Genomic DNA, 14,841 nt, shown 5'->3' with positions numbered 1-14,841 from the left:
TCCTTATCATTTTCATCATCATTATTTAAAATCAAATAAAAGACTGGGATTTGAACCCCATCAGTCTGACTCCAGCATCCATACTCTAAATTTCTACATAAAATGAAAAACTTAGAAAGGAAAGGAATCCCCATAGCCAACCTTCTCATTTACTCATGTGGAAATTTATGCATGTCCTTCAGAGAGGGGAACTGACTCTCCTAAAACCACACAGCAAGTTAGTGGCTACTGAATTCAAATCCGAAGTCTCTTTTCTTTCTTACACAGTGAATCTCATCCCTGAGGTTTAGGGAGAGAGCCTAATGCGTTGGGCATCAGGGACCGAAGCAGATACTGAATGACTTCTTATTTGAGGTAGACTTCTTAATCTGCTTAGAAAGGCAAGAAGGAGGTGTTGGAGCAAGTTGGGAGGGTTGGCGGGGTGGTGGGAAGGAGGATGCTGAATTTAGAAATTGTGCTGCATTAGCCTCTGGCCAAACTCCAGTGATTTTTATTCGTATTATTATTTTTATGTGAAAAGGAACCTGCACCAGTTTAGACTCAGCTATTTGCCCTCAGGCGCTGGTTTGTCGCATTGCGATCCAGGGCCAGTTCAGCACAGTGAGTGTTCATGGGTGGCATGTATATGTGTGTGTGTATGGGTACGTGTGCTCAGGTGTTTGCGTGGCCCGTCTCTGTGTGTGTCCACGGTGTTGGCATAAAAGGCCATCCATCCTAGGGCTTCTGGCTACTTCTTACCTCCAGCCCACCTCCCTAATGTGTCAGGAATTATAAATTAATCACCTGGCTGGTTTGCACTGAACTTGCTAGTGTTTATGAAAGGGAATTCATTGGATATGCCTGTTAATGGAACACGTGTAATAATACTAAAGCCTGTGATTAAAAAGAAATTTAAGGCCCATGAGTTTTTAATAGAAAAACATATCATGTGAGTGTTTATTTGCTGGTGTAAAATGGCTGAGAATTTTTTAAGGGGAGGGGTGCCTTTTTTTTAAATTTTAGAAAGATCACGGTGTTCATACTGAAAGTTAGCAATCCTTTCGCAGAAGCCCTTTTAGACTGTGTGTAGCAGAGGTCTCTTTTGATAAAGCAGAAGCTGTTAATTGTTTCATTCTTTGATGGAAGTAGATTTTAGAGTAATTCTACTCATGGGTTTTATTCTCTCATTCATTTATCAGAAATGTAATGCATACCTATCATGTGTCAAACACAGGGCTATGCTGAGATTCGGAGAGGAAAACATGTGACTTCACGTTTAGATGAGCCACAGTTTGATGGAGGAAAGACATAGGAAGAAATAATCTCAATACTTGTCCTGACAGAGGTGTGAAAAGGGCAATAAGGCTAGACTAGGAGTTAGAGGCTGCCAGAGGAGATGGGATTTAAGCTGAGATGCATCCAGTTAATCGAGATAGGGAAGGCCATTCCATGGATAATATTACAAATTCATGGAGTCTTGGAAGCAAGTTGTGTTGGGGAGAACTATAAATTGTTTTAGAGTATAAGTGTCAGTTATCTAAAAAATAACTACTGCCTGAATTCTTTCATTTATCCATTTACTAATTCAGTTGCGAAGATGCTAGTCTTGTTCACATGCATATGTATATGTAGACATATACACATGTATAAGTAAATATTTATACACACATATACAGAATATTAATATTCTTTGGTGAAGTGTGTTACTTTGATTTTCTTAAATTTTAGGGAGATTTAATCATCCACATTATTTTATAGCAAAGTGTAGAAACTTCAGCATGTAAAATGAAGCTAGTTGATTTTGGCTTTTCAGAAGTTTGCCTGTGGGTTTTTTAGAAATCTTTTAATTTTCCAGGGAAAGTTTGCATAATTTCTCCACAAATCCTATTTGTCTTTCAGAATGGCAAAGAGAACAAACTGCTTTGGGATTCACGGAACTGGAAGACTGCAAAATTTCTACACATTTTTGGGACATCTGAGTGTAGGTTTAGGAGTTTAGAGTGTCTTGAAGAGAAAGATTGTTTTAGTTTCACTTTTTATTTTTAGAATGGCTGGTAGATTTTAAGGAAGTCAAAATTAGACCTTGTGTATTTGTGTCTTCTAAACCTCAAACAAATATGCATTCATTAATTGTTCATTCAACAAATATTGACCAAGCACTCATAATGAAATTTCAAAAAAACGATGTAAGATGAAATCAACCCAACTTCTACTCTCAAGAAGTACACAGTCTATGAGGTGAGGGGCAAAAAATGGGGTTGGGAGAAATGGTGGATTCTATCATGGGAAAAATGTTGAAAAACAAGAGGCATAAGAAACATATCGGTATATTTCAAGCAGAGGAATAGCCATGGACCACGACAGGGAGGTGAAACTGAGCCAACATCTGATTTTTGAATGATGCGCAACATGTCAGAAGGAGACTCGAAGTTTACGCTTTGAGGCCACTCAATTCTACAGCTTCTCAGATACAGAAATGATAGGTAAAACATAATTAAAGGGGAAAAGATCCCTCCACAATAGTTCAAAAATAGGATACACATCTCTGTGAGTCAGACAATGAAAAGACATACGGGATTGACCTTTGTGGTGGAAACCTCATAGACTCTAGATTCCAAAGGAGGTGAGGGGTCATGAAGTTTGGACTCTATGGTTTAATTAGGACTAAACTGCCCTGAGAGTGCTAGGATCACTGTTTCTAAGAAGTCCTGGAATGCGTATGTCCCCACTGGTGTGAAAAGTTGCTACTTTTTAGTTTACGTGAAGTTGTGTGCCTTTCAGTTACAGGACAGGAGAATCTCTTGGTTCAGTGTTTACATCTATGAGCACCTCTGAGGGTGAGAACTCCTTGATCTTAATACAAGACCCAGTTCTGGCCAAGAGTTACAGGGGCCAGGTAACGGCAGAAAGGGACAGACATTGAAGAGTATATAAAGACAAGCATATTCACCTCCACCTCAGAGAGAGAGGAGAGAGAGAGAGATACTTCCATTCAAAATGTGTCCACAAACCAAAAGTATAAACCACATGAAAACATTAAAAGTGGTCAGTAAAATTCACGATTTGATGTGTCATGGCACATAAAATAGAATTAATAAAACAGTCTGAAAAAGATCGACAAAAAATACATGAGAGATGATCAGGAATACGTAAAGGAATATATATATATGTATATGTATATATATATATATATATATATATACACATATATATATATATAAAACAAAACTGTTACTGGACCATGATCATGTGTATGTTTAAACATTTCAAAAAATAAGCTGAAAATTAAGAACACAATCATAGAAATAAAACACTAAATAGGAGGAATAAACACCAGACTGGACAAGGCTGAAAACAATGAAAAAATCGGAAGGTCAGTATTATTAGTACTAAGTATGTTTCTAAATACAGAAGAAGATACAAAGAAATAAAAATTATGTAAATGGTAGAGAAGAGATTTTTGAAGATCTAACAGGTGTGAATTTCTAAGAGATGAGGAAAAGATGGGAGAACTGAGCAGTTCAGTTTAGTTCAGCCCCTCAGTCGTGTCCGACTCTTTGTGATCCCACGAATTGCAGCATGCCAGGCCTCCCTGTTCATCACCAGCTCCCTAAGTCCACCCAAACTGATGTCCATCAAGTCGGTGATGCCACCCAACCATCTCATCCTCTGTCATCCCCTTCTCCTCCTGCTCTCGATCTTTCCCAGCATCACAGTCTTTTCCAATGAGTCAGCTCTTCGCATCAGGTGGCCAAAGTACTGGAGTTTCAGCTTCAACATCAGTCCTTCCAATGAACACCCAGGAATGATCTCCTTTAGGATGGACTGGTTGGATCTCCTTGCAGTCCAAGGGACTCTCAAGAGTCTTCTCCAATGCCACAGTTCAAAAGCATCAATTATTCAGTGCTCAGCTTTCTTTATAGTCCAACTCTCACATCCATACACGACCACAGGAAAAACCATAGCCTTGACTAAATGGACCTTTGTTGGTAAAGTAATGTCTCTGTTTTTGAATATTCTGTCTAGGTTGGTCGTAACTTTCCTTCCAAGGAGTAAGCATCTTTTAATTTCATGGCTGCAGTCACCATCTGCAGTAATTTTGGAGCCCAGAAAAATAAAGTCAGCCACTGTTTCCCCATCTATTTGCCACGAAGTGATGGGACCAGATGCCATAATCTTAGTTTTCTGAATGCTGAGCTTTAAGCCAACTTTTTCACTCTCCTTTCACTTTCATTAAGAGGGTCTTTAGTTCTTCACTTTCTGCCATAAGGGTGGTGTCATCTGCATATCTGAGGTTATTGATATTTCTCCCAGCAATCTTGATTCCAGCTTGTGCTTCCTCCAGCCCAACGTTTCACATGATGTACTCTGCAAATAAGTTAAATAAGCAAGGTAACAATATACAGCCTTGACGTACTCCTTTTCCTATTTGGAACCAGTCTGTTGTTCCATGTCCAGTTCTAACTGTTGCTTCCTGACCTGCATATAGGTTTCTCAAGAGGTAGGTCAGGTGGTCTGGTAGTCCCATCTCTTTCAGAATTTTCCACAGTTTATTGTGATCCACACAGTCAAAGGCTTTGGCATAGTCAATAAAGCAGAAATAGATGTTTTTCTGGAACTCTCTTGCTTTTTCCACGACCCAGCAGATGTTGGCAATTTGATCTCTGGTTCCTCTGCCTTTTCTAAAACCAGCTTGAACATCAGGAAGTTCATGGTTCATGTACTGCTGAAGCCTGGCTTGGAGAATTTTGAGCATTACTTTACTAGCATGTGAGATGAGTGCAATTGTGCAGTAGTTTGAGCATCCTTTGGCATTGTCTTTCTTTGGGATTGGGAAGAAAACTGACCTTTTTCAGTCCTGTGGCCACTGCTGAGTTTTCCAAATTTGCTGGCATATTGAGTGCAGCACTTTCACAGCATCATATTTCAGGATTTGAAACAGCTCCACTGGAATCCCATCACCTCCATTTGCTTTGTTCGTAGTGATACTTCCTAAGGCCCACTTGACTTCAGATTCCAGGATGTCTGGCTCTCGGTGAGTGATCACACCATCATGATTATCTGGGTCGTGAGGATCTTTTTTAATGCAGTTCTTCTGTGTATTCTTGCCATCTCTTAATATCTTCTGCTTCTGTTAGGTCCATACCATTTCTGTCCTTTATTGAGCCCATCTTTGCCTGAAATGTTCCCTTGGTATCTCTAATTTTCTGGAAGAGATCTCTAGTCTTTCCCATTCTGTTGTTTTCCTCTATTTCTTTGCATTGATCACTGAGGAAGGCTTTCTTATCTCTCCTTGCTATTCTTTGGAACTCTGTATTCAAATGGGTATATCTTTCCTTTTCTCCTTTGCTTTTCACTTCTCTTCTTTTCACAGCTATTTGTAAGGCCTCCCCAGATAGCCATTTTGCTTTTTTGCATTTCTTTCTTGGGAATGGTCTTGATCCCTGTCTCCTATACAATGTCACGAACCTCCATCCATAGTTCATCAGGCACTCTGTCTATCAGATGTAGTCCTTTAAATCTATTTCTCACTTCCACTGTATAGTCATAAGGGATTTGATTTAGGTAATACCTGAATGATCCAGTAGTTTTGTCCACTTTCTTCAATTTCAGTCTGAATTTGGCCATAAGGAGTTCATGATCTGAGCCACAGTCAGCTCCCGGTCTTGTTTGTGCTGAATGTATAGAACTTCATCTTTGGCTGCAAAGCATATAATCAATCTGATTTCGGTGTTGACCATCTGGTGATGTCCATGTGTAGAGTCTTCTCTTGTGTTGTTGGAAGAGGGTGTTTGCTGTGACCAGTGCATTCCCTTGCTGCTGCTGCTAAGTCACTTCAGTCATGTCTGACTCTGTGCGACCCCATAGATGGCAGCCCACCAGGCTCCCCCCAGTCCCTGGGATTCTCCAGGCAAGAACACTGGAGTGGGTTGCCATTTCCTTCTCCAATGCATGGAAGTGAAAAGTGAAAGTGAAGTCGCTCATTCGTGTCTGACTCTTAGCGACACCATGGACTGCAGCCCACCAGGCTCCTCCGTCCATGGGATTTTCCAGGCAAGAATACTGGAGTGAGTTGCCATTGCCTTCTCCAGTGCATTCCCTTAGCAGAACTCTATTAGCCTTTGCCCTGCTTCATTCTGTACTCCAAGGCCAAATTTGCCTGTTACTCCAGGTGTTTCTTGACCTCCTACTTTTGCATTCCAGTCCCCTATAATGAAAAGAACATCTTTTTTGGGTGTTAGTTCTAGAGGGTCTTGTAGGTCTTCATAGAACTGTTCAACTTCAGCTTCTTCAGCGTTACTGGTCCCAGCATAGACTTAGATTACCGTGATATTGAATGGTTTGTCTTATAAATGAACAGAGATCATCCTGTGGTTTTTGAGATTGCATCCAAGTAGTGCATTTCAGACTTTTTTGTTGACTATGATGGCTACTCCATTTCTTGTAAGGGTTTCCTGCCCACACTAGTAGATATAATGGTCATCTCAGTTAAATTCACCCATTCCAGTCCATTTTAGTTCACTGATTCCTAGAATGTCGATGTTCACTCTTGTCATCTCCTGTTTGACCACTTCCAATTTGCCTTGATTCATGGACCTGACATTCCAGGTTCCTATGCAATATTGCTCTTTGCAGCATTGAACTCTGCTTCCATCACCAGTCCCATTCACAACTGGGTGTTGTTTTTCCTTTGGCTCCATCCCTTCTTTCTTTCTGGAGTTATTTCTCCACTGATCTTCAGTAGCGTATTGGGCGCCTAGCGACCTGGGGAGTTCATCTTTCAGTGTCTTATTTTTTTGCCTTTTCCTACTGTTCATGGGGTTCTCAAGGCAAGAATACTGAAGTGGTTTGACATTCCCCTCTCCAGTGGACCACATTCTGTCAGACTTCTCCACCATGACCCGGCCATCTTGGGTAGCCCCACACTGCTTGGCTTAATTTCATTGAGTTAGACAAGGCTGTGGTCCATGTGTAATGGTGCACGAGTGTGGCTGAGAGGAGCTACCCTGAGCCTGAGGGCAGGGGCAGCGGATAAGAGGACCTACCCCATGTCTGAGGGCAGGGGCGGTGGCCGAGAGGAGCTACCCTGCATCCTAGGTAAGGAGTAGCTGCTGCACTTTGCTGGAGCAGCCGAGAAGAGAGACCTCACGTCCAAGGTAAGAGATACCCAAGTAAGAGAGTAGGCACTGAGAGAGAGGATCAGAGGGCAGACAGATGGAACTGAGCAGGATAAATAAAAATAAATCTAAATGGAAAAGAATCTATGAAAATATTGAATCACTGTGTTACATACCTGAGCTATCATAGTATGGCAAACCAACCATTCATTAATAAAAACATGAAGTGACCAATCTTAAATCTAACAGAGAACAGGTAAATTAACAACAAATAAATTGGCAGTGATTTCTCCTCATCAGAATAGAGGCTAGAGGCAATGGAACAATATCTTTAGGTGGAGGAGAGAAAATAACTGTCATTTTGTAATTTTAGACTCAAGTAAGCTGTCATTTGGGGCTTCCTAGGTGAAGCTAGTGATAAAGAACCCATCTGTCTATGCAGATGTAAGAGGTGCTAGTTCCATCCCTGTGTAGGGAAGATCCCCTGGAAAAGGGCATGGGAATCCACTACAGTATTCTTACCTGGACAATCCCATGGACAGAAGAAGCCATTCCAGTATTCTTACCTAGAGAATCCCATGGACAAAGGAGGCTAGTGGACTATAGTTCATAGGGTCACACAGAATCGGACACAACTGAAGCGACTTAGCATGCATCCACACAAACTGTCATTTAAGAGGGAGGCTTAAAAAACGTTTCAGATAAAGATTAAGAGAGTTTACCTTCCCCAGATTTTACTATCCACAGTTTTCACTAGAAGAACCAATAAAGGATGTCAACAACCTCAGGTAGGTAGATGATACCACTTTAATGGTATAAAGTGAAAAGGAACTGAAGAGCCTCTTCTGTGTTGTTTGCTCAGTTGTGTCCAACTCTCTGTGACCCCAATGGGCTGTAGTCTGCCAGGTTCCTCTGTCCATGAAATTCTCCAGGCAAGAATACTGGAGCTGGTTGCCATTCCTTATCCAGGGGATCTTCCCAACCCAGGGATTGAACCTGGGTCTCCTGCATTGCAGCCAGGTGCTTTACAATCTGAGCTACAAGGGAAACCCCAAAGAGCCTCTTGATCAAGGTCAAGGAGGAGAGTGAAAAAGCTGGCTTAAAACTCAACATTCACATTACTAAGAATATGGCATCTGGTTCCATCACTTCATAGCAAATAGATGAGGAAATAAATGGAAACAGTGACAGATTTTATCTCAGCTCCAAAATCATTGCAGATGGGGAGTGCAGCCATCAAATTAAGAGACACTTGCTCCTTGGAAGAAAAGCTTTGACAAACCTAGATAGCATATTAAAAGGCAGAGACATTGGTTTGCTGACAAAGGTCCCTATTGATATATGAGGTGGACCATAAGAAGGCTGAGCACCAAAGAATTAATGCTTTTGAACTGTGGTGCTGGAGAAGACTCTTGAGAGTCCCCTGGACAGCAAAGAGATCAAACCAGGAAATCAACCCTGAATATTCATTGGAAGGATTGATGCTGAAGCTCCAATATTTTGGCCACTTGATGTGAAGAGCTGACTCATTGGAAAAGACTCTGGTGCTGAAAAAGATTGAGGGCAAGAAGAGGAGAGGGTGACAGAGGATGAGATGATTGAATGGCATCATCGACTCAATGGACATGAGTTTGAGCAAACTCTGGGAGATGGTGAAGGACAGGGAAGCCTGGCACACTGCAGTCCATGGAGTCACCAAGAGTTGGTCATGATTTAATGAAAGAAAAGTAAATCCATAAGGATGAATAGATGCAAATCAAAATAGGGAGCAAAGAAATCAATATCTTAGAGTATTTAATGGAAGTGGAAACAACTTTTAAAAAACCCCAGATGTCTAGATAATACAGAAAAGAAGATATTAGACTTTAACAGGTGAGTTAAAACATGATAAGGTTCTTGACTTGTTTATAGGAGGATAAAAGTAGTGAATAATCTTAGACTTGATAGAAAATTTTAGAAGTTTAATGTTAAATGCGAGGGCTTCCTTGGTAGCTCAGATGGTAAAGAATTTACCTGTGATGCAGGAGCCCTGGGTTCTATCCCTGGGTTCGGAAGATCCCCTGAAGAAGGGAATGGCTACCCACTCCAGTGTTCTTATATGAAGAATTCCATGGGTGGAGGAGCCTGACAGGCTACAGCCCATGAGATCTCAAAGTGTCAGACATGACTGAATGACACTTTCAATGTTAAGTACTAAAATAGAAACACAAGTTATATATTACAAACCAACAGTGAAAAAATAAAGGTAGGTAGACATTACAGAGAATGCAAAATATATATATAGCAAAAGATATAAGGAAATAGAATTACGTGGTGTGGTGTTTAAGTTTATGCATCAGTTTGTCTGGGCTAAGGGATGCCCAGCTAGCTGATAAGGCATTATTTCTCAGTGTCTGTGAAGATATTTCCTGAAGCAAATTAGCATTTGAGTTTGTAAACTGCATGTGGGCGGGCATCATCCAATCCACTGAGAGTCTGAATACAATGAAACAGTAAAGGAAGTGCAAACAGTTTTCCTTCTTGTACTGAGACGTCCATCATCTCCTGTTCTCAGGTAATCAAGCTCCTGTCTCTTGGGTGCCCGGACTCAGATCGAGACTTTCACCATCAGTCCCCCAATTCTCAGGCCTCAGATTGGATCTGAATTACACCACCGCCCTTCCTGGGTCTCCAGCTGATGTCAGATCATGGGACTTCTTGGTTTCCATTATCATGTGAGCGGATCTCTATAAGAATAAATCTCTTCATATACCTATTTTATGACCAACCTAGATAGCATATTCAAAAGAAGAGACATTACTTTGCCAACAAAAGTCTGTCTAGTCAAGGCTATGTTTTTTCCTGTAGTCATGTATGGATGTGAGAGTTGGACTGTGAAGAAGGCTGAGTGCCGAAGAATTGATGCTTTTGAACTGTGGTGTTGGAGAAGACTCTTGAGAGTCCCTTGGACTGCAAAGAGATCCAACCAGTCCATTCTGAAGGAGATCAACCCTGGGATTTCTTTGGAAGGAATGATGCTAAAGCTGAAGCTCCAGTACTTTGACCACCTGATGCGAAGAGTTGACTCATTGGAAAAGACTCTGATCCTGGGAGGGATTAGGGGCAGGAGGAGAAGGGGACGACAGAGGATGAGATGGCTGATGGCATCACAGACTCGATGGATGTGAGTCTGAGTGAACTCCGGGAGTTGGTGATGGACAGGGAGGCCTGGCGTGCTGCGATTCATGGGGTCTCAAAGAGTCAGACACGACTGAGTGACTGAACTGAACTGAACTGAACTGATACCTATTTTATTCATTCAGTTTTTCGAAAAGAAAACATAAAAAATATAGGCGACATTGTCTTGAATAGCACGGAAAAATCCTGAAAGTTGAATTTTAAATTGAAAAGTCCACTTGTACTATAGAATGAAATATATATTATAATAATACTTTAAATTTTGCAAACTATGTGACACAAGGCTACCTTAAAACAAATAAATGTATTTCCTATATAAATTTGTAAAACTTGGACAGGCGGAACCAAGGTCAACATCAGGATGGTGACTGTATCTGGAATAAGATAGGGTATAATAGGATTAAAAAAAGGAGTACAAACATGGGCTTCAATTCTGTCTGTAATAGTTTCTTTCTTTACGATAGCAAATGAGGCATAGTTTAAGCTGTGTTCAATCTGGGTTATGTGTACAAAGGTATTGTTATTTTCCATATTTTCTGTTGGCTTAAATGTTTTACACACAGATCTGGATGGGACAACCATGTGGGAAGTGTCTTCTTGTTTCACTCTTCCCTGACAGTGATTTTAAGCCATGGGGGATTTCTGCACAATTCTTTTTCTCTGTCACTCTCCCTCATCTATTTGTCTAGGTGGCGGTTCCCTAAAAGAGAAATATCAGAATTGGTCTTTTCATGATTGAATCAACTAACTTCTTAAAGGGGCCACATTCCATAGGAACGTGTCCTGGTCCTCAATGTCCACTGTTCTTATGGTCGGTAAACTCCTTAAAGGCTGAGATTTCACCAGGGCTGTTCAACGCTAATTCCAGCACCAGTGCCTTGGTATGAAGATTGGGTTAATCAATGCACAAGCAAAAGAAGGGCAGCTAGGTTTACTCAACAAGCACCTCTCCCCTCACCCCCGTGCCTGACTCTTCCATGACAGGGTCTTTGCATTAATTGTCCCTCTGTCCCCTTTAGGAATGACCTTCCTTCTAGTTGGCTGTGAAAATCCCTATTGTAGTCTCCCCATTTCCTGTAGATAGAAGTTGCATTAGGTCAGAGATGCTGTCTGTCTTTTTCAGTGCTGAATGCCCATCACCTGTCACATTTGTAGAATAAATGTGTCCCTATTTATGAGCCTGGATGTCACCTCTCCTTGAAACCTTTCTTGGCATAGATCCAATGCCCCTTACAGTCTCTATTCTAGACAGAGTTAATCGTATCTTTTCCCCCTCATAAGGACCCAGGCTCACCCTAGAAACACCTAGTCAGTTTTATTTACCTTAATATACATCTATACAGGCAATAATAGAATGGTTATTACATAGCAATTTAGTGAGTTTTACAGTTTTATCAGTAATGCAAGGAGTTACAAATGAATGGTAGAAATACTGTATTAAAGATCTAAAAATACAAACTTCATACAAATAAATGTTCAGATTAACTGATGGAATTTCATACAGCTAAATAAGGTAAAAATTGTTTTTATTTAATGAAACTACAGGTGGCTCAGACAGTAAAGAATCTGCCTGCAATGCAGTAGACCTGGGTTCAATCCCTGGTTTGGGAGGATTCCCTGGAGAAGGAAATGGCAACCCACTCCAGTATTCTTGCCTGGAAAACCCCATGGACACAGGAGCCTGGTGAGCTATATAGTCCATGGGGTCGCAAAGAGTTGGACACGACTGGGTGATTAACATGCACAGTGACTTTACATCTAGTTCATATATTGAAATGGCTGCTATTAGCATATTGTAATATAAGTAGCATATTGTTCAATAAGTAATATGTAGTCATCACATATTAATTTCTCAAGGACCAGGCTTATATCTTTTTATCTCTAAGTTCCTAGTTACTTGTCTAGGTGCATGTGGAAAACAGCAGCCTTTCCATGGGGACTTGTGGAATTGACTTATATCTGTTTGCAAGTCGTGTTCTGTGCATTTTCTGAAATGCTCAAAATCCTCCTGATGGTGCTTCCCTTCTCTGGAGGATTTTTAAGTGATCCCAGCACACAGTTAAATCTTCTGCCACTTCTGAGGGGGCCTTGGATAGTCACTTAAGATGGATGCCTAGGAAAGGTTAAGATAATGTAGCAAGTGGAGGGAGGGGTTGGTAGTTGACTTCATTGTTTCCACCCAGGTCTGTGAGCAATGAGTTGCCTGGGGATCAGCACAAGGCCTCCTGCTGAGAGGACTCTTTTGCTCTCTCAGTCCCCTACTGCTGCCATCTGTTGATAATTACTGTCCGGTCTCCGCTGAGAACGTGTGATATTTAATATTTCCTCACCACTTGAACAAACATGTGGCAATAACAGAAAGGTACTTGGCCACAGGAGTAGAAAGATGTATTTGCATGAAAGAGTCAGTGTACACCTTGGGCCAGGCAAACAACTGCCTTCTCTTTGCAAAGTTAAGAGAAGTCCCCATGTTTCGGAGCCTGGAGAATAGGTACATTGACTTAGGTTGTGTTTTTGGAAGAAAACTCTTAAAAATCCAAACTATCGAGAAGATTGGAAAACAAAACATAACAACTTCTTTTGACAATTGATGTGATTTTTCTCCTAATGAGCCATCATGAAGTTTTCCCAGGTAGCTTTTCAGTGTTTTTTGGGGAGAAAGTTGGATGCTCTTGCCAAGTGCTAAGAAAGAAGAAAAGTATTTTGTGTATTTGAAAAAGAGGTCTTCCATTGGAAAGCCTTTTTTTTTTTTTTTTTTTTTTAACCAGTCCTTTTAGGGGTGGGGAGAGAGGTTTCCAGTTTCATTTGCAGGTGGGGAAGTTCAACTTCCTGCTTCAAGAATAACAAGAAGATTCAACAGGCACAAGCGTTCTGCCCTGCTTTGCACATACAATAAACTCTGGATTACCGACGTGATCGGAAGTAGATCGGCTTGGTTCATTGAGTGTTTGGATCTGAAGCAGAGAAAGGTGGTGTCACCACTGGTGTGTAGAAACACGTGTCTCATTGGCCATCCCTAGTGAAGTGGCAGCTGGGGTTGAGAGTGAGTAAAGTGGGAGTGGACAATGATTCTAGTACTGCAGGAGAAAGTAAATCAGTCCTGGTGTTTTTCCTTATCATTATTCATTTCCATTTGGGCACAGTCAAATATTTGTCATGAATGCTCTTTTATCCCCAGCATCTATTATGAAAATTTGTGGACATATTGAAGAGCTCAAAGAATTGTACAGCGATTACGACAATATGTGTGGTAGAGAAATTCTATCACGAACAATTTGCTCTGCGTGCTTTATCATGTCTCTGTTCACACACTTCCTACTTTCTTGATATCAGTCCATCCATTTTATTATTTTTGAATGTCTTAAAATACGTTGCAGGCAGCCATGAATGCTCTTATGGTCCACTGTCATCCAAGACTGAAATGTCAGTTATTTTAGATACCTTTTTCCTTACTCCCAGTGTGCCCACCCTGGTGATCATCACAGGCATTGTGCTGGGCACTGGATAGTCTGTAGAGACATGGAATTTACTTGCCACAGGGAGGCAGAAGTTAAAAGGAGTGAAGACAAAGAAATACAAAATTGCACATTATGATCACAATCATAAGATGGAAAGCAAGTAAAGTAAAATGCCATCTCCAAGACAGTTTCCTGCCCTTAAACACATCACTTTGCCACCAAAATGGCTTCTTGAAATTTCACGTTCTGATGTGCTGGGTGCAGGGATCGTTGCTGTGAATGTTAAAATAAACACATCATGGTCTCTAGCCTTGGAAGGTTTACGATGAGATTGAGGAAACAGATAATTTCAATACAATGCTTAAAATGTTATGGGTGCTGAGAGCAGAGGCAACCTAGTACAGCCTTGGGTACCAGGTTAAGAGGGTCTTTGTTTTGTTTCAGCTGCTAAGTACTGTCCAACGTTTTTGAAACCCTATGGACTATAGCCCTGCAGGCTCCTCTGTGCATGGGATTTCTCAGTCAAAAATACTGGAGAGGTGCCATTTTCCTCTCCAGGGCATCTTCCCAACCCAAGGATTGAAACTGTGTCTCTTCCCTTGGCAGGCAGATTCTCTAGCATTTAACCACCTGGGCTTCTCTGATAGCTCAACTGGTAAAGAATCTGCCTGCAATGCAGGAGACCCTGGTTCAATTCTTGGGTTGGGAAGATCCGCTGCAAAAGGGATAGGCTACCCACTCCAGTATTCTTGAGCTTCTCTGATGGCTCAGCTGGTAAAGAATCTGCCTGCAATGAAGGAGACCTGGGTTTGATCCCCAGGTTGGAAAGATCCCCTGGAGGAGGGAAAGGATACCCACTCAAGTATTCCAGCCTGGAGAATTCCACGGACCGTATAGTCCATGGGGTTGCAAAGAGTCAGACACAACTGAGTGCCTTTCACTTTCAAGCCACCTGGGAAGTCCAGGGGAAAAATGGATGCTTTGAATCCCAAAGACATATTCAGGTGAAGAAGGATGGGGCAGTTCCAGCAGAGAAAACAAAATATTTAAGTAAAGAATCCAGTGCATAGAGAAATGAGCCATTTAGTATTTACTAGAATGTGACTTGT

Source organism: Ovis aries, chromosome 6 (genome assembly GCF_016772045.2).
Source record: "Ovis aries strain OAR_USU_Benz2616 breed Rambouillet chromosome 6, ARS-UI_Ramb_v3.0, whole genome shotgun sequence".
Taxonomy (NCBI): Eukaryota; Metazoa; Chordata; class Mammalia; order Artiodactyla; family Bovidae; genus Ovis; species Ovis aries.
Note: the sequence above shows the minus strand (reverse complement) of the source record.